This window comes from Odocoileus virginianus, chromosome 8, assembly GCF_023699985.2.
Source record: "Odocoileus virginianus isolate 20LAN1187 ecotype Illinois chromosome 8, Ovbor_1.2, whole genome shotgun sequence".
Lineage (NCBI taxonomy): Eukaryota > Metazoa > Chordata > Mammalia > Artiodactyla > Cervidae > Odocoileus > Odocoileus virginianus.
The window spans coordinates 20,913,212-20,938,589 of NC_069681.1; the positions used below are offsets into that span (position 1 = coordinate 20,913,212).

At 44.4% G+C, this 25,378-nt stretch overlaps 1 long non-coding RNA gene across 1 annotated transcript in view; it reads left to right on the forward strand.

Annotated features, from left to right (window-relative positions):
• Positions 1-25,378, forward strand: part of LOC139036222 (uncharacterized) — a 278,465-nt gene that overhangs the window by 75,184 nt on the left and 177,903 nt on the right. The gene's annotated exons all lie outside the window — the stretch shown is intronic.

Sequence of the window (25,378 nt, forward strand, 5' to 3'; positions counted from 1 at the left end):
GTTTTCTTCCAGAAGCTTCATCATTTTTGTTTTTGTATTTAAGTTTATAATTTACTTTGAATATGTATTTGTCTGTCTGTCTGTCTGTCTATCTGTCTATCTCCTGTGAGGTCGGGGTTGAAGTTCATCATTAGTCATTAAGGAAGTAACCACAATGAGATATCACTACATACTTATAAGAATTTATAAATAGATAAAATTAAAAAGACTGGCCATACCAACTGTTGAGTTGGAGGAATTGGAAATTCATTCCCTCCTGGTGGGAATGTGAAATGGTATGACCACTTTGGTAAACAGTTTGATAGTTTTTAAAAAAGTTAAACGTTCACTCACCATATGATATAGCAATTCCATTGCTAGGCATTTACCCCAAAGAACTGAAAGCATGTATCCCTATAATAACTGGAGGTGGGCATGGCAACCCACTCCAGTCTTCTTGTCTGGAGAATCCCCATGGACAAAGGAGCCTGGCAGGCTACAGTCCATAGGGTCGCAAAGATTCAGACACGACTGAAGCAATTAAGCACACACACACACATCTCTGTCTAGCCTTATAAGGACTTGGCCTGTGAAGGAATCACTGCTCTATTTGTATAGCCCAAACTGGAAACAACTGTAGGAGAATGAATAAATTGTGTCATATCCATAAGATGGAATACTAGTAAACAATGATATGGATGAGTCTCAAAGTAATTATGGTGAATGAAAAGAGACAGACTAGTACTGTGTATGCCCATTTATATAAAATTCTAGAAAATGCGGACTAATCGAGAATAACAGAAAGAAGATCCATAGTTGCCTGGAGATGAAAGTGAGCTCACATGGAGTGATTCTGAAGGGGCCTGAGGAAATTGTGTGGGATGACAGAGATATTCATAGCCTAAATGTGGTGATTTTTCACAGGGTATACTTGTATCAAGTGTACAAAGTCGTGTGCTTAAACATGTTCAGTTTATTGTATATTAGTTATACCTCCCTGAAGCTATTAAGTGGGGGAATGTGAAATAAATATCCACCAGTGTTAAAAAACAAAACGAAACAGTGATTAAAGTCTCCAGTGAGGTATTGCCCAGGACACTGCATTGATAGCCGTAATCTGCTCTAGAAATGTGTGTTGTCATTACTGTCTCTACCACGTAGACTAGGAAATTTTCCTATAAAAGAATTAGACCAGTTTCTGGTGGGGGCCTCATATGCTAGTTTTCCCAGCTCCACCCAGTGGAAAATGTCAAATTGAGATTATAACACCCATTACTGGAAAAAGACCTGACTGCATCCTAGGACATTCAGACTTTTGAAGGATTTCTTTTAAGGCTTGACCATATCCCAGCCCGGGCTTCCCTGGTGGCAGGTAAAGAATCTGCCTGCCAATGCGGGAGACACAGGTTCAATCCCTAGTCTGGGAAGATCCCTTGGAGAAGGAAATGGCACTCCAGTGTTCTTGCCTGAAAATCCTCAGGGGCAGAGGAGCCTGGTAGGCTACAATCCATGGGGTTGCAAAGAGATGGACACAACTTCGTGACTGAACGACGGCAGCAACAATATCCCAGCCCACTTCCCCTGATAAACAATAAAACAGTAGCTTCCAGGACTTTCCTGTATGTAGAAGAGAAGTTCTCAATCCCGCCATACATGGAATTTACTGAGAAGATTGTGGAAAATGCTGATGCCTGGCCCTGTACCTGGACATTCTGATTCCCTTGGTTTGTAGTTTTAACCTCTCTAGGCAATTCTAAAGTACAGCTCAGGTGGAGAAGTTCTGAAATGAGGCCTCCATCATTACCTGCCCCACTCCTGTGACCATGTCACCTCCTGGTTCATTCTGTGCACCTCTAACTTTCTGTTCAAACAGTGTTAGGGGCAATTATGACCATCATCATAAATGGACATGCAAATAGTTCTCGGCTTTTTCTCAAATAGTGTTCATGAGCACTTTCTCATTGTGTCTCAGAGATAACTTGAGAAATAGATAGGAAACGATGCTACTATTTATCTCTTTTGCTGTCATTTTCATAAGTGTAACAAATGGTTATTTAAGAATTTTTTTTTTTTTATCATGCCACATGGCATGTGGGATCTTCCCTGACCAGGGGTTGAACCTATTCCCCCACAGTTAAAGTGTAGTGTCTTAACCCCTGGACCACCAAGAAAGTCCTAAGAATATTTTAAAGAACAAATATGGAAAACTACAGAGAGAAAATAAATCATCTGTTATCTAATCTCTCAGAGAAAACCAGGGTTAATATTTGAGTATGCAATCGCAGTATATGCATTTAACTTTTTTTCAAACAAATCAGCACAAGCTGTATCCATGTTTCGTAACCTTCTCTTTTTACATCACACATTTTAATTACCCATTGGGTAGACTGGGCTTTCTACTAACTAGGCTACGTTTCCCAGTCTGCCTTGAAGTTAGGTGTGGGTGTAACTGACACCACTTCCAGGCCTTACCTATAAGAACCTGCCCATCCACTCTTCCCTTGATCCCCTCCTCTGTCTGCAAACTGCTTATAAATATCAGGACAACTTGGCAATGAAAATCAAATACTGAAGATGGCAGAGCCTTCATCAGCCTTGTCCCTGAAAGACTGAGTGGCACAGAGCCTCTGCTCCATCATTTTGAACTTTCCATGTTAGAAAAAATTAGATTGGGTCAAGCCACTCATATTCTGGGGTTTGTCTGTTAGGGCAGCTAGTGTTGTGTGTGCATGCTCTGATGCTCAGTCATGTCAGACTCTTTGCAGCCCTGTGGGCTATACCTGGCCAGGATCCTCTGTCCATGGGATTCTCCAGGCAAGAATACTGGAGTGGGTTGCCATTTCCTTTTCTAAGGGATCTTCCTGACCCAGGGATCAAACCTGCATCTCTTACATTTCCTGCATTGGCAGTCAGATTCTTTAGCATTAGCGCCACCTGGGAAGCCCAAGGTGTTACCTTAACAAATATATCTGCCCTTCAAGTTGGGCTCAAATCCCTACTTTTCTATCTTCCTTTATTGCTCCAGGCAGAAGTAATGCCTCCTTCCCTTTAGTTATTATAGCAGATAATATAGAGATCCTAATTTCATTTTTATTTCATAGTGCCCCTTCCAAGCTATTTCAACTTCCGGGACAGTACCTGTTCTGTCTTCCAGGCGCGTCCACTGAGACTGAAGGAAAGGAAATGCCTCTCTTCACACCTTAGGCCTGTCACCTCCCTCTGGAACCCGTCTCTCTCTTGCTGCCTCAGAGTTCTTCTCCTGTCTGTCCACCCCCTTGCCTGTGATTTCAGATTTTCCCTGACCTGGCTGTGCAGGATTTGACAATGTACATTGCTAGTTATTTCATGGAACCCTGACCGCTAGCTTCTGTAGCTGCAGCCGTTACGATGGGCCAGATTATGTGGCAGGAATCCAGTTATCCCTGACTCTCAGTGGTTCACAGTGGCAGAGACTTCCTTCTCCCTCGCGCCCTGTGTCCGTTGTAGGTTGGCAGCACTTCCGCTCTGTGTCCGGAACCTGGGCTGATGAAGGGAACTCTGGGGACTTTATGGCAGAAGGAAATAAAAGGATCATGGAGAAACACATCCGGGCTTTTAGAGTTTCCATCCAGAAGCGACACGGGTCATTTCTGCTCACATTTCACCGTCCAGAGCATGCAGCATGGCTCAGCACCTCTTGCTCTCAGAAGCCTTCCTTGATTCCTTTTTACCTCATCCAGACTGGCCTAGGCACCCGGTTTGATGTTTCAGAGTCAACCCATACTTCCTTTACCAGAGTACTTAAGAGGCAGGCTCACTCAGTCGTGTCTGACTCTGCGACCCCGTGGACTACAGCTGACTAAGCTCCTCTGTCCATCCACTTCTCCAGGCAAGAATACTGGAGTGGGCAACCATTTCCTCCTCCAGGGCATCTTCCCAACCCCGGGATTAAATCCATGTCTTTGGAGTCTCCCGTGTAGCAGGCAATTTTTTTTTTTTTTTTTTTTTTTTTACCACTGAGCTACTGGGAAGCCCTATAGTCCTTAAAATACTTAATTAGAATCAGTTTTAAACTTCTCTACCTCTCCAGTTGGGTGGTGGTGTTACGGACATAATTGTGTCTCGCTCCCTAAATTCATACACTGACGTCCAGCCCCTAGTACCTCAGAATATAACGTGCTTGGAGATAAGGTCTTCAAAGCAGTGGCTGAGTTAAAACAAAGTTGTTAGGGTGGAGCCTTAATTCAGCCTGATTGGTAACCTTATAAGAAGAGGAAGAGACACCGGGGGATGTGGGTGAATGGAGGAAAGAACACATGAGCACAGGGTGAGGAGATGGTCATCTGCACGTTGAGCATCGAGGCCTTGGGAGAAATCAGACCTTCCAACCTCCTTGATCTTGGAGGTCCAGGCTGCGGAACTGTCAGAAAATAAATTTCTGTTCTTTAGGCCACGCAGGGTGTGGTGTTTTGTTCCTGCGGCCCTAGCAAACGAGCTCAGAGGGTAAGTGGTTTGAGGGAAAGTTCACGTGTTTTTCTTGGTGTCCTTATCATTTATTCCAAAACCTATCCCATACTAGAGGCCAAAGAAATGTTTATGGGCTTGGATGGTTAATAATTTGATTAATAAATGGATATTTAAGTTTGATAGTGAGAAATAAATCAGTTCTGAGTGTTATTTTGATATGGTAAATTTGAATCCAACTAATCTGTAGCCAGGATCCCTGTTATGAACAAACTTGTAAGTCACAGATGTGCAGGAAAAATTGGTTGGATGGTGAATAATAGGGTCGTATCATAACAAATTTCTATAAATTTGTATTTATAGAAACTTTTCTCTCAAGAAACTAAAAAAGGCTCCAGCTTCTGTTCAGACATTCCTCTGGGAGCAGCGGAGAGAAGCACTAGGAACTGGATCTTTCAGGGAAGGAACCTGGGGATGGTTGGTGGTCAGGTGGTCTGTCCAGAGCGGCCAGGGTCGAGGGGAGGGCTGTGTTCCCACCGGGTAGTTGAGCCCCGAGTCCTGCAGCAGGTCTCTGGGGTGATCCGTGCAAAGGTCTGAGGAGATGACTCAGCCACACTGGCTCTGAAATGACTGTCACACCTGGAGTTCACCTCCTGGGTGTCAATGAAGGGAAAGAAATGGCAGGTTTGAAGGGAAAAGAGAGACAACCCCATCAGAGTTTTTTATGACTGACAGCAAGCATCTGGGTAAAAAGTGGATGCAGCGTCAAGGAGACACCCAGATGTTTTCTAACCACAAACGTGACAATATCTGGAAACATCTGGATGGTAAGTGGAAAGGCTTGTGTTGTTCCACTCGTGTGGCCCGTTTGGGCAAGCCCCCAGCCAGGAACGGGCTGACTCAGAAGTGAGCCTCCCCCGCAGGGTTACACTGGGTCAGAGGAAGCTGGATCTGGCGGAGTTGAGGTTGAACAGGCATGCGTGTACATACACACACACACACACACACACAGGCACATGAACACATACACATGGTCAGAAGCTGCCTGCATGGATCCGGGGTTACTGTATGCTGGGGTTTCCCAAGGTGAAGGCTCCCCAGGGAGTGAGAATGATGGTAGCCTACCAGACCCCCTGGCACTTGGGGCATGGTGCCAGCCCACGCCTGTGTATGGAAATGCTAACCCGCTCCAGTGTTCTTGCCAGGGACATCCCCTGGACAGAGGAGCCTGGCGGGCTACAGTCCACAGGTTCGCAAAGAGTCAGACATGTCTGAGCGACCAAACAACAACAGACAACAACTGGTCGCTAGCCAGAGGAGGCAGTCGGATAATGTGCTCAGAGAAAGTACACATCATGGTGGTCAAAGTGGGTGGTGTTGATGGGACTCCCAAGACAAGGTTAAGTGTCCCTTCTTACGAGCAGATGTTACCTGCAGTGAGCAAAGAGGATTCCTTGGGAAACAGGGCTTGTGGGTCTTAGCCGACCCATCCCACTTCGAATCCCTGGGCCCCTCAGACTTGAGAGGGTCCTGAGATCAGATGAAACGAGGGCATTGTGCTGTTCATCCATCTATTCATCCTTCATTCACTTGCCAGTAGGCATCGAATGCCCACGATACACAGATCAACAACTGCACTAGTTAGTAGGGACTAAATATCTGTAGCCCGCCAGGCTCCTCTGTCCATAGGATTCTCCAGGCAAGAATACTGGAGTGGGTAACCATTCCCTTCTCCAGGGGATCTTACCAACCCAAGGATCGAACCCGTGTCTCCTGCATTGCAGGCAGATTCTTTACCATCTGAGCCGCCAGGGAAGCCCAAATAGCAAACATCTGGTCTAGGGGAGGATGCAGAGAAAAGAAACAGGCTGTTGCAATACAGCGGAATAGGTGCTCTGATGGGGCAGGCGTGCTGGGCAGGGCGAGCTCCTCCGGGCCTGCTGCCTCCACGCTTCCTGGAGGAAGTGATTTCCACATTAAGATCTGAAGGCTGAGTGGAACTGAGCCAGGAGAGGGGAGGGCTAAGGAGCTTACCGGAAGAGGGAACAATGGTGGAGGTGGAGCCAGTGGTTTAGGGAGGCTGGAATATTTGGTGGGAGAAACCAGGCTGGAAAAGTCAGCATAGCCGCATCCTAGAGAGGCCTTTTTTCCTCCTGGTGGTGAGGCGGGACCCCTGGGGCTGGATATACAGGCTCAAGAGCAGAACACAGAACAGGGTGGGAGGCGAGGATCTGGGAATCCCTGAAGCATGGGCAGTGAAAGTGAAAGTCCCTCAGTCGTGTCCAAGTCTTTGTGACCCCATGGACTATACAGTCCATGGAATTCTCCAGGCCAGAATACTGGAGTGGGTAGCCTTCCCCTTCTCCAGGGGATCTTCCCAACCCAGGGATCGAACACAGGTCTCCCTCATTGAAGGCAGATTTTTTTTACCAGCTGAGCTACCAGGAATGTCCAGGAGTGGGGTAGTCTATTCCTTCTCTAGTGGATCTTCCCGACCCAGGAATCGAAGTGGGGTCTCCTGCATTGCAGGTGGGTTCTTTACCAGCTGAGCTATCAGGGATATCGATATCAATCTAAAGCCTGAGAGAGTGAAACCATGCCCAGAGAGTGTCGGGGCTGAGAGGGAGAGCCCAGGACAGAAACCTGAGAAACCTCAACATTTAAGGTGTGGGCAGGGTTACAGGGTCCCTAAGGCAGCCGGAGAGCCAGGAGGAAAAACCAAGAGACGTGGCAGTAAGGTTCCCAAAGGCAGAGCAGGTTAGAAGAACAAGGTCGTGGTTAACAGTGTGAAAGGGGCTGACAAATCAACTCAAAGAGTAACTTAAAAAGAAAATGCCTACTTAGCAACACGCAGAAGGTTAGTGAGCTCGGCGAGATCAGATATGGGCAGCAAGTAGGAGGTGAGAAAAGAGTGTTGTACGCTTTTTGTAGAACCCTGGCCATGATGGCAAGAGAGAGTGTGGTCTGAACCTGGGGGACTTTGGTGGGGGGGACTTTTAAAGGTTGAAGAGCCCAGAGGACATTTGAAAGTTATCGAGTGCCTTGGAGAGGTGGAAAAACACTGCAGCGTGGATCGGGTACGGTCCAGGGTGTAAGGGGTGGAAGGTGTGTGTGATGACAGGACAAGCTCAGGACTTGTTTAGATGAGAGGTGTAAGGAACTGGAGCTCTGGGGCCAGACCACATGGATTTAGTCCTGCCTCTTGCACATTCAGGGCCTTCCCTGGTGGCTCAGGTGATAAAGAATCTGCCTGCAATGTGGGATACCTGGGTTTGATCCCTGGATTGGGAAGATCTCCCGAAGAAGGGAATGGCTACCCACTCCAGTATCGGGCCTTGAGAATTCCATGGACAGAGGAGCCTGGTGGGCTGCAGTTCACGGGGTCGCAAAGAGTCAGACACGACTGAGCGACAAACACTTCTAACTTCTTGCGTAATCCTGTCCCTGTGACCTTCAGGAACTCACTTAGGCTCTCTAAGTGTCAATTTCTTTTTGCAGAAGAGGACCTACCTCCTAAGGCTATTGGAAAACTGAATTCAGTGATGTCCATAAGGCGGTAAGCACAGGGCCTGCCGAATGCTCATCACCATCTGGCTGCCAGTGTAGCTGCCTCAGAAGGGTGGATCCTTGTCAGGACTTATCCATCCAGGTGGTGGGGGTCTCCTCCAGTGCCCACGTCTCCCTTGGATGGAGCGAGGGCTCCTTCTCTGCACTCTTGCTGGGCTCTCTCCCTGCACCAGAAGCCACACACAGCCCACGTGGGGCTCTGTGGTCTCCAGATTGCATTTACTGCATGCGAACCTCTGATGGGGAACAGCGCCTGGGGACACACCCACCGGAGGCAGCGTTGCTGGCTGGGTGCCACCGGGGGAGACCACAGCTTCGTGCCTCTGTGCTGGGAAGCCCAGCGGCCTCCTTCTCTGCCTGCAGAAATATCGTTAAAGGGAATGCAGGCCGAGTTCCTGGAACACGGTCAGGTACTTCTGACATGGTTGCTCTGTTTTCTGAACATCACCACAAGGTACAGAGCGGTGCAGCAAGGAGGGAGTAGCCCGAGGGAAGCACCTTCTAAACCACGCTGTGTGCTTGCTGTCTCTTGCTCTCTGCCCCCGATTTCCTCCCAGGAAAGACTATATCGGGTTTTTCCTCTCCCGTGAGGAGACTGAGAGCTTTATGCGGACTGGAATCAGATGGGGACCCGTGGATGGAGCCGGGAGCTGGGTGGATAATCTAGGGCCTGCAGAGGAAGATGAGGTTTGAGGTTACACAGTGAGTGACCTAGAGGCCGGGACTCGACTTCCGGTTCAGGACTCCCGGTCCAGCGCTTGTGCTCATAGATGGTGAGGACTTCAGTAATCCATCTATCTCCCTTCAACCTGGTGGATTGTTGCTGATTTATTCATCCAGCATGTGTCACACACTTCTTTTTTTTTTTTTTTTTTACAGAGGATTTCCAAGGACTCGTGGGCAGTCCTTTCTAGACCCTGGGAATTTATCAGCAAAACAGAAAAAGAATCCCTGCTCTGGTAGGGCTCACAGTCTAGTGAGGGGAGACAGATAAGTAAGATAACAGGCCCACCTTGGTGATAGTGTGGGTTCAGTTCCAGACCACAGGAATAAAGCAAATATCACATAAAAGTGAGGCACACAAGTTTTATTTTCCTGGTGCATGTAAAGGTTATGTTTACACTATACTGTGATCTATTAAGTGTACAGTAGCATTATGTCTAAAAAAAACACCAATGTACATAACTTCATTCAAAAAGAGTGCTGTTGGAAAAATGGTGTCAAAAGACATGTTCAACACAGGGTTGCCACTAACCTTCAATTTGTTAAAAAGAAAACAACAATATCTGCAAAGTGCAATAGAACAAGGTATGCCAATAAACAAACAAGTGTAAACACATCCTCCACAATGTCTTTCCAGGGAATCTTTTCTTAATAGAATGCATTTTGAATTATTAAAATCCATGTTCATTGAATGTATGTACCTCTCTATACAATGTTTTTTGGTCAATGTTTACATAGAAAATGTGTCTCTTTATGACCCCGAAACTCTACACAACATTTAAACAAAGCAATTAGCAGAAAGAGTCTTATATTACATTCTAGATACAATTCATAGAATTGTTTTAAAGGCACATTAAATGTCAACTTAGGGTGTGCGCCTTGGTAGTTAGAACTGAGAGAAACCACAAGACATCAATCAAACAGCTCTTTATTACAAACCTATTAATTTTTTGGTGGTCAGGAATCAATGCTTGAAGCATTTTACATCCTAACATGATGTTGTATTACTTAGGCATGTATACATAGGTGTTGTCTACTATAGTAGTTACATTTTAGGAAATTGGTCAGAGTTTTTTTTCTTTAAGATGTTTTTTTTTAATGTGGATCATTTTTTGAAGTCTTTATTGAATTTGTTCCAATGTTTCTTCTATTTTATGTTTTGGTTTTTTGGTTGTGAGTCATGTGGGATCTTAGTTCCCCAACCAGGGACCGAACCCACACATTCTGCATTGGAAGGTGAAATCGTAACCACTAGACTGCCAGGGAAGTCTCTTGGTTGGAGTTTTGGGTTGATACACTTGAAAGTCATGGGAAAGAGCCTCCAGGTCAGCACTGTTGGGTAAAAGTCTGATTTTCAGGAATCTCTTGCTGATGTATAGTGTGTGGTAGAAAGGTAAACAATGTTATACCAGGTCCACATTTGTGTGCGTTCGCATAGTGGTGTCTGGTTGGGACTCTGGTTGAGGTTTCAACATCCCCAGAGGTGACAGATCCCTTCCATGGGGGAGCGCTAGCGCAGAGACTGGTCCTTGGCTCAGACATTTCGGTGGGTGTCCTGGCTGTGAACATGACCTCTGCTAGGAAGCTTGACTCAGTGACGATGACCATGGCCACCTTCAAAATAACTCCGATTGGGAGAACAGAATAACGCTCCCGTCAAGTTCCGTGCTGTTCTCTTGCCAGGAGAGGTGGCCCAATTTCATGAGCTTCTTTTTTTTTTAATTTTCTTTGAATGGTAACTCTGGAATGGTAGGAAGTCTCCCACAAAGGATTTCCTTTGGTCATTGTTGTTTTTCCCTTAGGAAAAAAAAATGTGGTAGCAGAGGGCCAAGCATCTCTCTCCCTTTGTGACTTCTGTGATTCAGAGTTTAAAAGGCCAGTGACAGGATCTGGGTCACAGACTTGGTTTCCTTCTTGTGTGAGGCAGGGTGTTTCACAGGCCTGGCCCTTTAAACATGGGGACTAGAGCCTCAGATGCTGTCCTAATTTTAGATTTGGTCACACGGGTGACGCGTGTTTTCCTTGAGGTTGGAATCTGTACTAAGGGAAGTACCAAGTATTGGAATAACCAAATCTTAAATTTAAGCTTTGCAAAGAGTGGAAAGGCCCCTTAGTCCCCCTTCCTCAACACAGAACCTCACCCCAACCCCACCACCTCACTCCCTGTGGCAGCTGATTGAGACTGTGTGTGCTCTGAACACATCTAATAGTGGGTGAGTGTGTTTGGCTTTCCCAGAGAAATAGAATCAACAGAGTGTGTACACATGTGAAAGGAGGTTTACTTTTAGGAACTGGCTCCTGTGGTAATTTTGTTGTTCAGTTGCTAAATCTGACTGTTTTTGACCCCCGTGGACTGCAACAAGCTAGGCTTCCCTGTCCTTCACTATCTTACGGAGTTTGCTCAAACTATATCCCTCGAGTCGGTGATGCCATCCAACCATCTCATCCTCTGTCATCCCCTTCTCCTGCCTTCAATCTTTTCCAGCATCAGGGTCTTTTCCAATGTGCCGGCTCTTCACATCAGGTGGCCAAAGTATTGTGATGATGGAGGCTGACAAGTCCCAAATCTGCAGGGTGGGCTGGCAAGTTTCGAAGATCCAGTGCTCTGGTCTGAATGTTTGGGCACCCCCCCACCCCAACTCATATGTTGAAATCCTAATGCCCACTGGGGTGGTGTTAGGAGGTGGAGCCTTTGGGAGTGATTAGGCCTTGAAGGCAGAGCCCTAGTGAATGCCCTTAGGAAGAGGTTCTCAGTCCCTCTCTCACCCCTTCTGCCTGTGGGGATACAGTGAGAAGTGTGCACCCAAAAGAGAACCCTCACCTGACTGCGCTGGCACTCTGATCTTGGACTTCCAGCTCCAGAACTGTGAGAAAGAAATTTCTACACTTTATAATTCTGTGGTATTTTGTTATGGTGGCCTGAATGGACCAAGATACCCAGGAAGAGCCGAGGCTACAGTTCAAGTCTCCTGGTAGAATTCCCCCTTGCTCAGGGGGATGCTGGAGAAGGAAATGACTACCTGCTCCAGTATTCTTGCCTGGGAGATCCCATGGACAGGGGAACCTGTGGGGCTGCAATCCATGGGGTCGCAAGAGTTGGACATGACTTAGCGACTGAACAACAACGACGACGGGGGAGGTCAGACTTGTGGTCTGTTCAGGCCTTCAGCTGATTGGATGAGGCTCACTCATTATGAGGGACAATCTGCTTTACCCAAAGATCACCAATTTCAATTTATATTTCATCCCAAAACACCTTCCCAGAAACATCCAGATTAATGTTTGATTAAATATCTGGGCACTAGCCCAGGCAGATCAACACATAAAATTAACCACTGCAGTGGGGTGCAGCATCTGAAATATTATATACACTTGTTAATGTGCAGCAATTAAATACACACACGCACACACAAATGAATTGAACTCCTCTTTTGAAGAAGGAAAGGAAGGAAGCTTCCCTGGTGGTGGTCCAGTGGTTAAGAATCTGTCTTGAAGTGCAGGGGACGTGTCTTCTATCCCTGGTTGGGGAATTAAAATGCCACATGCCACCCAAACGCCTCAACCAAGACCTGGTGCAGCCAAATAAAATAATCAAATTAATATTTAAAAAGAAAGTAATTGAATTTTTCAAAAAAAAAAAAAAAAAAAAGAAGGAAAGAACCAGCGCTGGGTGGAGAGTGCCTCCTTGTTTCTTTCTGCCTAGGAAAAGCGGCTGGCAGAGGATATGAAACCTGGTCTTGCATGACTAAGAGCGACCTTGACTTCAGAGCTTTTAAAAGTTGATGTCAGCCAGCGGCAGAACTTCCTGTCTGCCTGGATTTGCGTAGGACCTGAGAAAGGCAATTGGCTGATGTGTGTGTATGAGAAGTGGACACACATACACACGTGTGAGACAGCGTAGCAGAAAGGTTGGCGGTGCAGGGACTGTGAGGACCCACTGAAGAGCTAGAATCTCAGCTCTGCCCTGACTGACTGCAGGCAAGCTACTTAACCACCCTGTGCCTGGTTCTCTCGTCTACAAAGCAGGGAAATAACAGATCCCATACTTCACAGGTTGTGGGATTAAGTGAGGTAGTAGCTGTGAAGTGCTTACAAAATTGCCTGGCACATAAGCACAGAAGTCCTAGAAATTCTCTCTCTATCATCATCATGAGGTATTCAATAAGTATCACTTGTTCATATATCAATATGGTTATTCGTAAGCAGGCAACCTACACTACAGGAAAATAAATGGGAAATTTATTCCCAAACTCTATTATTACAGAGTCCGTGCCTGGACACTGCTTCATAAGATGTATGCTTTTTGGTACTTCGTTAATGAGATTCCACTGGATAAGATCCAGATTGTCTCTGCTTTAAATTAATTTTATTTTTTAGTAAACAGTGTTATAGCAAGAAGCTGAGATGGTGGTGGAGGAAATTAGGCATTTCAGGTTTGCAAGGATCACCTGCAGCGACTCGCCCCCTCTGCACTGAAGTGGGGGGGTCTCTCCCCTGCTCCCCGCACGCTCAGCGAGCAGGCGGGCCACCTGAGGCTCAGGTGTGCCTGAGGCTACAGGGAGGCGCGTGCAGATAATGACAGCTGGTGGGCTCCAGAGTGCTCCAGCTCCTTCTCCCTGACAAATGGCTTCACAGATGATGCCAGCTTCATGCTCAATTAATCTCAGTTGAATTGATCATCCAGTTATAAAGAAAACCATTAGCACTAAAGCAAAACTTCCCAAAGAGCTTTTATGGGGAGGAGGAAAGGAAGTGAATTGGTTTTTTAAAGAAATTAAGATGATGAACTGTGTTTGAAAAGAACACAGCACCAGCCTTCTCTCTATACCCAGCTGACTCAGCCCTAAGGGGGATGGGATAATAAGGTGATTTTTTTTTTCACCGCTTCAGCTCAGGAATTGTTAAGAGGAAATATTTTTTAAATAAGCAAGTACATATAAAGCTTATCACAGGACAGACTTAATTGGAAGCCGAGAAACTTTATACACCATGTATTAATTCTTTTAGCTCTTCAATAAGACGGGGGGGGCGGGGTTAGGTAGGATTATTTTTTACCCATTTCATAGATTAGTAAATGCAAAAAGGAGATGAAGTTATTGCCAAAAAAAGTTTGTTCAGTTTTCCAACCTGAGCAAACGTTTTGGCCAACCTAATTGCTTGGCCTCCATAACTAGTGGTTGATAGGGGATCCAAAGCCTGGCTCTTGGGCATTTGCTATATGTATTCTATTCCTTTGTTTCTATTAGAAACCAGATTCCATCTGGGCCAGTCCCCTGCTTCACGTTTAATTCTGGTGCTCATTGTCTTATTCCTGAAATCTTATTTTCATACTTTTCATGAAAGGAAAAAAATGAAATACTTTAACTTTCATACCACATGCACCTCTTCAAAAAGATAACTGTTACTACACATGTGATACACATTCATTTTAGAAACGAAGCAACAATTAAAAATGCCAGGAAGCAAACAAGAAGAAAATAAAAGTTATTCATACTCCTCCACTTTTTATAACCCTCGTGACTGTATTGGTATATATCCCTCTAGATTTTTTTTTCCTGTGCATATCCTTGTGTTTTCAAGCAATAGTGGGCTCATATACTGCATGCTTGTAATTTGATTTGTTTTCATCCAACAACAGAAAGTCCTTGAATTTAAATAAATACATTTCCAAGACATTATTTTTAATTCTAAAATAGCATTTCATCATACGGATACAGGATAACTCATTCAATTAATTCTTTTTGGACAATTAAATTGTTTCCAAATTTTGAGATTAGTGACAAGACCACTACAAACATCCTTGTGCCTTAATGTATATGCACTTTAAAACAATTTGAATTAAATTAATAATTTTAATTAGCTTTTATAGTATTATTATTATAAATTCCTATTCATTCAAAAGGCTTATTTACAAACTGCCACCATTTTTCATTTCAAGGTACTTACCTATTAAGGGAGGTGATCTGAAATTAGTAGCAAGTTCTATACTTTTCATTAACATGGATCTTGATTTCATTAAAATTGTATGAATTCCACATTAAAACCGTTGTGAATTGTGTTTTAATTTTTTAGGGGGTGACTGATGACATATGAATAAAACATAGAGAAAGTGGCATATTCTGCAACAAGCTCTCAGGAGGCCTCCCTCTAACTCCTGGTTCCCGAGAGTCTGTGGGGAGCAGGCACCAGCATTTATGAGCTGGGGTCTCTGCCTCCAAGCATACTGGCCATGCCCCCCGTCACCCTTTGGGTTCAGGTCCTCACTAGCCTCTTCCTGAGACCTTTCCCCACCTCCTACCTGATTTCCCACCTCCTGGAAACCTCCCTTCTCCAAAACATTTTGCACAGTGTTAGCAAATACAGCTCACACACTAGTCTGATTTTGCTTGGCTATCCAAAAATCGTCAGAATGGTTTCTTATTAAAGATTAAGAGGGGGACTTCCCTGGCAGTCCAGTGGCTAAGAATCTGCCTTCCCATGCAGGGGACTTGAGTTTGATCCCTGATCGGGGAACTAAGATCCCACATGCCATGGGACAAGTAAGCCCATGTACCACAAGCAGGGAGAAGCCCACACACAAGGAAAGATTCTGCAAGCAAGATCCTGTGTGTTGCAACTAAGACCCAATGCAGTCAAATATATAAATAAAATAAAAAGCATTAAGAGGAAGAGATTAAAGCACAGCTAAAGGTCTAGCCTGAGTATCAAGCTGTTCCCTTCCCACTGCTTGCAACCACCGAGTGTCCAGGGGCAAGCCAGCACCCTGCCTCTCTGCTTTGATGATCAGTGGATTACAAAAACTGCTGGGTACAACCAGAGGGCTTCCTGCTTCCCAATTCCCCTCTCTAGAAGATCTGGTCTGGGTCCCCAGGTGACCCAGGGGCCCTGAACGTGGCAGCTATTTTTTTTTACCTGGCTATGAAGTGCCCAAGTCCCCTCCTGTACTCACCTGCCCTGAGGCACCTACTTGTCTGGGCCGAGGGCTAAGAGCTTCCTCATTAAGACTGTTTTTCATCCATCCTCCTGCCTGTCCCCAATCAGGGTTGAGTCTGAGTCCACACATGTATTTTCTGTGACTCTGTAAGAACTGTGCTCTTCCTCTAAAAGTGTCTTTAATTGGGGGAAGCAGAGGCGGTTGGAATTTACAACAAGATCGAGGGACAGCGTGACACTTGTTTTCTCATAGAAAAGGTGCTTGCGAGGAATTTTCCCTTTATTAATGGGATGTCAATGGAACTGAGCTTGAAAACAGATTGACTGAGCTCGCAGGGTATCTCTTGTCGAGCTCTTGGGAGAGTGCGTGGTTTATCATAACTCTGCATGTTTTAAATGGCTTTTATACACAAAAGGAATCATCCTCTTTCCTTCCCTCTTGAGGTCGCGTGTTCCTGTGTACCCAGAAGCTACAGATAGCGTCCCGTGTTCCCACATTCCCAACACTACACCTACTATGTGGGGGCAATCACAGGGAAAGACAGAGACGCTTGTTAAGCATCAAGTGTCTCATACAGTGAGATGAGACACTCATGCTGTGGAGAGATAGGTCTAATGATCTGGTTCTTTGTTTTCCCCTGAAAAAGAAATTTCAAAATATAGAGCATGTCACAAAGGAGTGTTTCCAAATTGACTCAAAAAAAAGATAAATAATGACAGAAAGAAATAGTGGTAATTTGTTAAACAGGTTCGAATGTGTCTGAAAATTATGACCGTAAATAGTAAAAAATTATATACATATAATAAGAATAAAAGATAAGACACGTTAGTTATACTATTAACCATTGTAAAATGAATTATTGTTTACATTTATGGCATATCTATGGGCTTCCCAGGCAGCACTAGCAGTAAAGAACCTGACTGCCAGTGCAGGAGATGTAAGAGATGCGGGTTCAATCCCTCCATTGGGAAATTCCCCTGGAGGAGGGCGTGGCGACCCACTCCAGTACTCTTGCCTGGAGAAACCCATGGACAGAGGAGCCTGTTGGGCTACATTCCATAGTGTTGCAAAGAGTCAGATAGGACTGAGGCATCTTAGCACTTATCCATAAAACCTAAGATAATACACTGAAATACTATTTCTAGCAATAAAAATTAATTGTTTAAAAAAAATTTTGGCTGCTCCACACAGCGTATCAGATCTTAGTTCCCCTACTGGAATGGAACCTCTGCCTTCTGTAGTGGAAACACAATCTCAACTCCTGGGCCGCCAGGCAAGTCCCATGGCCAGGTTCCTTAATTGGCCTCTCTTTATATAAATCTCTTTCGCTTAGTGCTTATGTGTACAGAAAACTGTCATTTCTGTAGCCTCACTTTCTCAGGGAAGTGGATTCAGAGAATTAAGGTGACTCAAGGTCACATTTCTTAAAATGATCAGAGTCAGAGCCCCTGACTTTGAATTGAGGTTCTGCTGCTTAGATCCAAGTGTCTTTTGATAAGCGATATTTCTGTGCTGTGTTTTCATTGCCTTTATGTCCTGAGCGGTTGCATTTTATGGCATGACTCACTAAAAGCAAGAGCTTAAGTCTCCAATGTGAGCCCCCAAACTCCACCTTGCCCCAGGGCAAGTATTCACAAGGAGGAGTAGCTTATGAGCTTGGGTTCTGCGGTAGCCGGAAAGCTCCGCAAGGAACCGAGTCCAGGCTAGTGGACAGGAACCCTTCAGGTGTTTAGACCCCCTTGTTCTACATGGAGCTTTCTGGCTCGGCTCTGTGCCACGAGAGTGCGTGCGTGTTAAGTCGCTTCAGTTGTGTCCGACTTAACGAAAGTGGAGCAATATAATTCCCTTCCCCTGCTCACCAATCGAGAGAGATCCTTTGGAGAAGAAACAAGCTTGATGCACCTTGCTAAAAATGTGTCTCGTGTTCGATGGATATAAATTTGAACCGTAAATCTGCCTCACTGCCCACTGACATTAGTCTCCTTTTCCACTTTAAGAGACTGTAAAAAGCTTCTGAAGTGTCACCTTCTAACACATGGCAATGCAGACCAATGGGTGCTGCTAATAAAACCACCTTTGAAAGCTTGGGCTATGGGCTTGGTGACGGCAGCATAGCTGCCTGCTGAGCAGGTAGTCTCTGAGTATTTACTACTTGTTCTTTCCACTTTGATGAGGAGGAGGGAGGTGAGACCATGAATGACAGCGAACATAGGTGATCACAAGGAAGGATGTGGTCCAGAGATGGGGGGTGGGAGATTATCTTTAAACTGATACTGCATTTAAAATTACAAAGGCCCTGAGATTTAAAAATATAGTTGCCTTTTGGGTGCTGATTATATTTACTAATTTTTGACAAATAGATCACTGTGTTCTTGTTATCGTTCTTCAGTTGCTACGTTATGGCTGACTCTTTGCAACCCCATGGACTTCAGCCCACCAGGCTCCCCTGTCTTTCACTATCTCCCAGAGTTGGCTCAAATTTGTGTTCATCGAGTCAGTGATACTATATAACCATCTCATCCTCAGCTGCCCCCTTTTCCTTTTGCCTTCAATCTTTCTCAGCATCAGGGTCTTTTCCAGTGAGTCGGCTAAAATATCGAAGCTTCAGCTTTAGCATCAGTCCTTCCAATGACTATTCAGGATTGATTTCCTTTAGGATTGACTGGTTTGATCTCCTTGCAGTCAAAGGGACTCTCAAGAGTCTTATCCAGCACTACAGTTCAAAAGCATCGATTCTTCTGCACTCAGCCTTCTTTATAGTTCAACTCTCACATCCATACATGACTACTGGAAAAACTACAGCTTTGACAAGACAGACCTTTGTCGGTAAAGTGATGTCTCTGCTTTTTAACACTCTCTCTAGGTTTGTCATACAGACCACTGTGTATCATTATGCATTTATCAAGTACCTGACAAGGGCCAGATGCTGTGTAGGGCAACAAACCCCCCCTTGGATTTTCTCTGGCTTTGGGTAGCAGGAAGGAACACATCTTATAATTTTCCACCTCTGTTAGATTGCTAGCAGAGTGGGTTGCTGCTAACAAAATGGATTCATTTGAAATCTGTGACTGGTGCATACATACTGGCCAGGTGCCAGAAGGTTCTGGAGTGTGGAAGTCTGGAGCAGTGACCAGTGATCATTAGAGCCTGACTCTTCAGTATCTAGAGTGTGTCAGGAGATTCTGACATGCTTAAAATTCAAATTAATTACACCTTGGTTCTTTGTTTTAAAAATTAAGGAAGCTTGCAAAAGAGAGCATTACAATAAGGTTGAACGAAATAGAGATGGATAATTAGAACCAAAGGAAATGAATCTATGGATATGCTAATTGGAAGTAATTTGCCTTGATTGGGACTTAAATTTGGCTCCAGGCTCCATGGAAGCCCAGACAAAAGAGAAATAGGACAAGTTGCATGTTCTTCACAGCTCCTTGGAGGAGACAAATCTGATCAAGCCCCAAATCCCAGAAAGGATCTTTAAAGGGCTGTAATGCAAAGATTTTTGTGTTTGAGGCACGCCTGAATTCCTCCCCAAAAGAAGGATTCATGGCAATTTACTAACCCTTTATGATAAGGTCCAGTTTTCACCACATTCTTAAATGGGGTTTAATAGTAACTGGGGCTTCCCTGGTGGCTCAGATGGTAAAGAATCTGTCTGCCAATGCAGGAGATGCTGGTTCAATCCCTGCCTGGGTGGGGAAGATCCCCTGGAGAAGGGTATGGCTACCCACTCCAGTATTCTTGCCTGGAGAATTCTATGGACAGAGCCTGGCGGACAATAGTCCCTGAGGTTACAAAGAGTTGGACATGACTGAGTGACTAACATGCACACACACATACACACACACACTACTCTTCATGCTTGTCCTGAGGATTAAATGGCAAGCCTGGTAGGATGTGTTTTCATGACTATTTGTTGGAAGCAAACTAATTTTTATCAGAAGGAGAATGGTTAAGTGAAGTAGGATACATTCTTATCAGAGCCTCCTATATCCTTCTTCAGGTATTGAACCCTCCCTGTAACCACAGCCTTTGTCAGTAACTGCAGTCTCTCCCTGCAGAGAGGGAGAGAATATTTCTCTCCACACCAGATTCTCTCCAGTGGGTCAGAATCTCCTGGCATACTAGATACTGAAGAGTCAGGCTTTAATGATACATGGTCACTGGTCACTGCTCCAGATTTCCATACTCAGAACCTTCTGGCACCTGGCCAGTATGTATGCACCAGTCACAGATTTCAAATGAGTCCATTTTGTTAGTTAGCAGCAACCCACTCTGCAGAGAGGGAAGAGGCAAAGAATGTTTCCCTACCGTAGGGACTGAACTTGACCATGTGACTTGCTTTGGCTGATAAAACATCGGCAAAGGTGATATGGAATGAAGCCTAGACCTTCAGAGGCATTGTGGGTTTCCACTCACCTTTTTGAGCTTCTGCCATTTACTTTAGAAGAATGTGATCCTCTGGTGTCTTGGTCCAATGTGGATAATAACTGACATGTAGAGCAGACTCGATCCAACTTGAAGTTCCGAGTCTACATGAGTCCAGGTGGCTGAGACACTCATTGTGATTGAAAAAAAAAACAAACCCAGAAAGTCGTGGAAAGTCACTGAACGTGGGGGTGATTTGCTTTACACCATTACCGTGACAACAACTGACTGTTACATAAGCCTTCTATGATCAAGCCTCAAGAGATAACTGTGATGTACTGAGAGAGAATATAAACTTTAAAAGGAGAATCATGTAAATTCTGATTTGTAGAATAATATAAAGGTCTGATTTTGTTTAGTTAGAAAAAGAATTTGCATACGTACATTGGGTTGGAAAACCCAAATGAGCTTTTTGGCCAACCCTGTGCATCTAAATAATAAAAAGTGTTGGGGGAAGGCATTCACATTTTTAAAAGCATGAATTTGAAAAATGTGCATATTTTAAAAACTGCTGGATTTTTCCTTTTTTGTTGTTCTGTGTGACATGTATGTACAATCTGTGAATTAATAAAAGCTTAAAGATCAAACACAACGGCTTCAAAGCAGGCTGCTGCTACAGCACTGCGGGGGTCACCTCTGTCTAGGGGTGTCTGGGAAGACCTGTGGTCAGTAGGAACTTTTTGCTCAGACCTGCCCTTCATCACTGCCTGAGGGACAGAGGCTATCGAAGACAACCATTCATCCTCTCAGCTGCAGTTGGAGCCTCAAAGCCTTGCCCAGAGCTGCAGAGCTAGAGAGGAGTGTAGTTAGAACTGGAAGCCAAGGTGTTTTGCTAGCTTGCTTCCTGGCTTTTTCCCTCCAGAAATGTCTGTACTGTAGGCATTACACTAAATGCTTGGGAGGCTGTAGTGGATCAGATATTCTCACAGAGCAACTGCAGCATCAAATCCTAGACGAGCACTTTATCCATTTCTCATATACACACATACATAATTTAGCGTAAGTACAAAAACTCCATCTTATAATTTGCTTCTTTTTTTCAATGCTATCATGGTATGTTCAGGCAGCTATAATGAAATACCACAGACTGGGTGGCTTATAAACAACAGACATTTATTTCTCACACTTCTTCAGGCTGGAAGTCTTAGATCAAGGTGCCAGCATGATTGGGTGAGGGCAATTCTTTCTAGTTCATAGAGGGCTGTCTTCTTGTCCTCAAAGGGTGGAAGAGGGTTGGTGAACTCTCTGGGGTCACTTTTATAAAGGCACTAATTCCATTTGTGAGGGCTCCACCCTCAGGAGCTAACCTCCTCCCCGAAGCCCCACCTTATGATACCATCAGTTTGGGAGGTTAGGATTTCAACGTATGAATTTGAAGGTGACAAAAGCACTTAGACTATAGCAAGTTCAGTCTTTAAAGTTATTTTTTTCCTTTGCTCTTTGACTCCCCTCTTCCTCCTTTATGTGTCCCATTTTTCCATCCTTCTGTCCCACAGCACACATACCACAATAACACACTAACTTGTATCCTTTTCTGCTTTTATGACCATATAACCATGTATAAACATATTTAAGGTGTGAGGTAGGGAGACTAGTGTTCTTGTATCTATAGCACCCTGTGGTCACTTTTTATTTTATATCAGAGTAGAGACACATGCAGTTAAATGTACTCAATGAGAAATCAAGGCCAGGCATCCAGATAATGCCATCAGGATTCTTTTGCTCCGAAGTTTTTTGCCAATCATTCTGCTAATCCCAGCGTAGTAGCATGGCCTTCCATCTGCAGACTGTGTGGCTCCCCCCGCCATTAATACAGATGAAAGATTGTCCCAAGACACAGTGTCATGTTCCCCTTGGCCTATGGAGGTGGGGGAGGAGTAGTGGGTGGAACAGGAGGGTGACCAAAGAACCATCCAGACTCAGAGTGTCATTCACACTGAGTCTTTGTGTTTGGGGTGGCCAACTGAAGACATATGAGGGTGAAAGGAGTGTTATTAATAATTCTACCAGAAAGACAGACATAAATCAACACTCTCCCAGCCAAACTGAGCCACGTGCTCACAGTTCTTTTGGCATTACTGGGTAGACTTGACCTGACAATACTTACAGCTTTGCGTAGCTTGCTTTTACTTTTTTTTTTTTTTTTTCACATGGCATGTTAGCTCCCCAACCAGGAATCAAACCTGTGCTCCCTGCATTGGCAGCACTGAGTCTTAACCACTAGATTGCCAGGCTTTACTTTTTGAAAAATACATCAGGACCTCCCATCATTCCTACCCTCACTGCCCCCACCCTCACCAATATAAATAGTCCAGTTCTATCTGTCTCTGGGAATCCCAGGTATGTTTGTTTCTCTTCACTGAGTCCATACCTTAATTTTTTCCTGGAAGATATGTTTAAATGCTCTGGAATATCAATCAATCAAACTTTACTGGCAGCTGCCACACATTCATGGAACAGATGGTAGTCATGGTTCAGATGCTGGTTGAAAGGTTTAAACTAAGATAATGCATGTTGAACACTTAGCACAGAGTCTGGCATGTGGTAAGCCCTTTTATTATTATTACTCTTCTGTTATTGTTTTCATTAGAATCATTACACAGCAATAAATATGAATAAGACAGAATTCTTGTTTTCAAAATCCTGTCAATGGTGATAGGGGCAGAGAGAAACCAACATTTCAAGCATCGTGGTGATAAAAGTATGTACAAAGCCATAAAGCATAGAGCTCTAGAACGTGATGGGTGTGACTCATCGTGCCTGTGGGTGGAAGCACAGGGTGGGTGTGGGAGGTGATCTCTTAATGCCTTCCACTGCTGCAGGAGGCACAGAAGCTTCCTCGGAGGAAACTCCTTTTGTTAAGATAGTCAGTCTCATTTTATGCAGAGAGAAATCTTTTGTGTAAAAGGAAATCCATTATGTAGATATTTGTATTTTGTAACAGTAAAAATGACTAGTAATGATGAGTATTTTATTTTTTATTTTTTTACTGGAGCTTTAGAATTGCTTTGCAATGTTGTGTTAGTTTCTGTATACAGTGAAGTGAATCAGCCATGGGTGTACATATATCCCTTCCCTTTTGGACCTCCCTCTCACCCCAGTGATGAATATTTTAAAATTAATATGCAATAGCAGTTAAGAGCTTGCATTCTGAGCTGGGAGCATGGGTTTGAATTTTAGCTCCATCCTTATGGGGTGTGTGATTTTACGCAAGTGACTGAGCCTTTTGGGGTCACAGTTTCCACATCTGGGAAATACAGATATCAGTAAGGTTTACCTAAAGAAGTTCATATGAGGGTTAAATGATATAATCACTGGAAAGTACCCAGAGGAGAAAGTGGCATATGGTGAGAGTCTTACAAATGCCACCTCTAACTTGACACTTCAGTGTCCCCAGAGTTTGTCAAAGTGCTATTGCATAAGTTAAACTCCTTTAAGAAAGAGCTAAGTGAATATGAATTTAAAAGTTTTTTTTTTACATAGAGGAAATGTAAATCCATGGACCAAATTGAAAGGCTCCAAAACCCATCCTTCTGGTTCCATGGATCTAGACTGTAGTACCAAAGACTCCAGAGCTTTCCACCTATTTTTATCAAAGTGTAGTATTTATACCTAAGGTTGGATTGAAATACACAGTTGTCCCTTGAACAACACAGGTTTGAACTACATGGGCTCACTGCTTTTCCAATAGTAAACACTATGGTACTACAAGGTGTGTTGAACCCACAGATATGGACCCATAGATACTGGGGAACCATGGGCACGGAGGAACCATATATGAATTTTTGAATTTGTACTTGAATTTTTGACTGTGTGGAGGGTTGGTGCCCCAACTCTCACATGTTCAAGGGTCAACTGTTTTCTTTTAAGGTAACAATTTGTCCCATAAGGAGGTGATTTTTCTAGAGGTGATGTCCCATAAGGAGGTGATGTTTGCTAGAATGGGAATGGAATATGGGTCTTCCAAGGAAAGAACTGGAAGACTTACTCTCCTAATAAAGAAATTTAAAGCCAGAACTCACCTTACCCTCCCACCCCCACTTCCACCTTCACCCCGGGCAAAAAGTTGGCCTGAGCTGGATGAAAGAGGAAGAAAGGAGGCCAGCTTAGCCCAGCTCCTTGGTAAGGAGGAAAAAAAGAGACAGCAAACAAAATAGATTAGAAAAAGTATTTAAATATTCTTTCATTTCAATGAACAAATGTAAGCCAGCATGCCAGGAGCCATATCAGGTGTTTTTACATGCATGAGCAACTGTCTACAGCCATGATCTTAAACAGGGCTGTCACCTTGGGTGGGGGAACTGGACAGGGAATTCCAGTCTTGGCCCTGACCTAGGTTTGGCCATCTCTAAAATGCAGCAGTCACCTACCTCCTTCCCTCATCAGGTTCCTCTGGTTGTACCTGCTTCCCTTTAAACGTCCAAGGAGATTCTTGGGTCACCATTCCCTTTGACAGCTCTTGGATATTTCATAATTAGCATTGGGCCATTAGCACAAATGTCTGTGACCCCAAGCTCCTTGCTTGATTGAACAAATAAGCTCTTCTATTCCTTTTTTCTTCCTCTGGAACTGTAAATGTAACTTTATAAAGTGAGAATAGTAATGGTACATATTGCATAAAATTATTGGGAGGATTAAGTTTTAATAGATACAAGTCCTTACAACTGAGCTTGACACAAAAGATCGTCAATATGTATTTACCATTATTATGACTGTTTAGCATCACCTACCTGCCAGGTTCTAGGCTAAGTGCTTTGTATGTGTTAGCTCAGTTTATCACCAGAAGAATATATTCCTTTACATTTCTATCTTAGTGTGTTCTGCCCGTAGTCTGAGTCCCCGGTCGGGAAAGAAGACTCCTCGAAACAATGTAACCTGCACAGCAGGACCCCGGATTTACACTGGACTTTTTGTGCCAGACACCTTCCTGCTTCACAGCAGGGCCCCGGATTTACACTGGACTTTTTCAGACCTGCCTGAGCACCGGTGCTATTACCTGTCTTTTTTCCCCTTTGTTCCAAAGAGCGTTCTTCCCCATCAAGGAATCCCGGACGAGCCCCCAAATGTTCCGCCCGTAGTCCGAGTCCCCGGTCGGGAAAGAAGACTCCTCGAAACAATGCAACTTGCAATAGGGGAATTTATTACTGACTCGAGCCAGGGCCTCCCGCCCTCACCAAGGGTGTGAGGACGAAAGGCCCCGAGCCCCAATTCTCTCGGGTATTTATTAGGTCAAAAAGAAGCAGCAGGTAGTTGGCGCAAGCGGATTGGTTACACAGCGGGTAGTTGGCGCAAGCGGATTGGTTA